This window comes from Kryptolebias marmoratus, linkage group LG20, assembly GCF_001649575.2.
Source record: "Kryptolebias marmoratus isolate JLee-2015 linkage group LG20, ASM164957v2, whole genome shotgun sequence".
In the NCBI taxonomy this organism is placed as follows: Eukaryota; Metazoa; Chordata; class Actinopteri; order Cyprinodontiformes; family Rivulidae; genus Kryptolebias; species Kryptolebias marmoratus.
In genome coordinates this window covers 20,785,035-20,787,559 of record NC_051449.1, presented here as the reverse complement: position 1 = coordinate 20,787,559, position 2,525 = coordinate 20,785,035, and the positions used below count along the sequence as shown (strand labels likewise).

General features: G+C 42.4%; 1 long non-coding RNA gene across 2 annotated transcripts in view; it reads left to right on the top strand.

Moving 5' to 3' along the window:
• LOC112450643 overlaps positions 1 to 95 on the top strand; it is a 15,807-nt gene extending 15,712 nt beyond the window's left edge. For both annotated transcript variants that reach the window (XR_005232559.1, XR_003039322.2), the window contains one exon: positions 56 to 95. This is a non-coding gene — a long non-coding RNA (uncharacterized LOC112450643). The remainder of the gene's footprint in view (positions 1 to 55) is intronic.
• Positions 96 to 2,525: the final 2,430 nt, after the last annotated feature.

Here is a 2,525-nt window from a genome sequence, read left to right as displayed (position 1 = left end):
AATACTTACCTGCCTTCCTCACCAAGGAAATACTTACCACGTCCTCTGCTTCCAGGTTCCTGGTTCCTGTAATTATTCCTGCTCCCGATTCACTGTAAAATAAACTCACTTCCTATTATCTTGGTCTCCCGTGTCTGTCTGACGCCGAGCTGCTCATTTTAGAATATTTACGAATCCTGACAGTGTAAAGGCAAATGTGCAGCAAATTGCTCCTCTTTTTTTGTTGGTTTTCTGGAACAAAATTATCGGTGCCCGCTCAATGAAGCAGGTGGAGCAGCTGCTCCCCCATTGTCCAATGGAAGGGTGTAAACTTGTGTTTTTGTGCCTCTGTTTCTTGACTTAAAAACCTGTTTTTACTCCCAGCAGCAAGACAAAACCAAATAAAACCATTTAAGTTTTTTTTAAGCTGTTGTCTGCCTGCTACATGTTTTAGTAACATTTGTGGAAACCTTTAGACTAGAATCTGTGCCCACATTTGATAACTCTGTACCAGTAACCTGTGTGTTTTAATGTTCAGGTTTTATGTAGCCATTTGTAACTATATCACTTCCATTTTCAGCACATTTATTCATATAGCTGTTAATAGCTAAATAAGTAACATTTAAATCTTGCACATTCACATTACAAATAAATACATTTTATGTATATAGTATGACAAGAAAAGTGTGGGCAAAGGTAAAAGGACATTTGGCAACATTACAGTCTCTATTTTTACATTTTAAATAGTTATATTATGTGTTTCTCTCTTCTTTCTGACAGGCAAAATCATGTTACAGAATTTCTGGGGAAAAAAAGGATTACTCAGTACAGGTTTCTGCAGTTCTTACCAACAGTATCCTTATAACATGCTGAATATTCAAGCTTTGTATTTAAATACTTAAGAGCTTTGTTTTATTTCTTTTGTCATGCTGGAGTTCGACCTTTGAACTCAAATAAAAATAGTTGTTAGCGGCAACCATAAGTGCTTTTCCACTAACTTGGTCAGTTTGTGTAATGTCAGAAATGGATTAATATTACATCACATCAGTGTGTACCTACAAAAGATAAATCTGCAGGAGCATCAGCAGTAGTTCTTTTGAATTTATTGATTACAGTTATAAAGAGGTTGTTAGATAAGGGTTACAGCCTCATTAGAATATTAACTACAGACCCAGACCTTTACAAAATTCATAAAAAGCTTGTCATACTTCAAATGCTGCCATTAAGTGCAGTTTGAAGTGTTGTATGGCAAATTCAGGCAACAATAACACAGGGATAAGGACATTACATATTTCTCCTCAACCTTCCTGTCCGTGGGATGGAATTATAAACTGGAGAATGAAAAAGCACACAAGAACAAAAGAGAGAATGCTGTTACCTTGAAGTCTGCATTACTGAAAGTGGTTAAACTGAAAAGTTTCTTTAGTGTTTTCAACAGAATAAATAAAGACACCCATGCCACAATACAGTGAAAGATGATAATTTAGGAAGAAAAGTGTAGAGAGGATATAACGAGAGTGAATAAAAATGTCTTAAGTTGTTAGCGCATGTAGAAACATAATGACATTATGGGAAAGTGGGGAGACGAAAACATCAGGTAGAAATGATCTCAATGAGAGTCTTGATGTGTGGGGCAGAGAGCCCTGCAGGCATGGGGGGAGCACAAGGTAGTGGCCTCGCCTTGCCATGTTTGGCCCCGCCCTGCACCTCTGTTTTAATGCATTACAGACACTTAGGGTTTCAGGGTTAGGGAGGGTCCTGCTGTCTCCAAGCAGTGGGGACCCACTGACCCCATTTTATTGCACCTTTAGACTTACACAGCTGCACCCATTGCAACATTTCACACTACCACAGACACACATGCAACATATGGGGGAGGCCATGGGCTGGGCTTGGGGGGTGCGGTTTCCCCTTCTTGCGCCGGTCCTGGTGTCTGCACTGGTTCAGCAGGGGCTGGGGTTTGGGCAGCAGCTGGGGGTCTCTGACGGCGTCATTGGGAGGCTGCCCCCTTGGTGTGGGGTTGTTTGTGTGGGTGCCCGAGCCATGTCCCGGAGTGGTGGGCTCCCACCGAGTAGTCTATGGCTCCTGGGGTTTGGCTGGGCTTGGCTGGGGTCCCAGGGGCTGCGCTGGGCTCCAATGGGTGTCACCTCTTGGGTTGGGGGAGGCTGGTGCCCTGCGTCTCTCCCCGTACCTCTTTGTCCTGGGGGCTGCTGATCCTGTGCTACCTCTGTGCGGATGTGCAGCTGCCTTGGGGTGATGCCCATTTATTAGGCTTGTGTATGTGTATATGTATGTGCATGTGCATGTGGATGTATGTACGTGTGTATATGTATATATATATATATATATATATATATATATATATATGCAGTTAGTCTCTCTGTGTCTCTGCTACACATACCCTTTCCCCCCTACACACACACACACACACACACACAGACACCTATGCACACTGATTCACAAACAGTCCTGATGCTGATGGTTAAAGGTCATACAAACAGGTTGCTATTACAACAATGTGACCTGCCTACTCTAATGCTAGATTC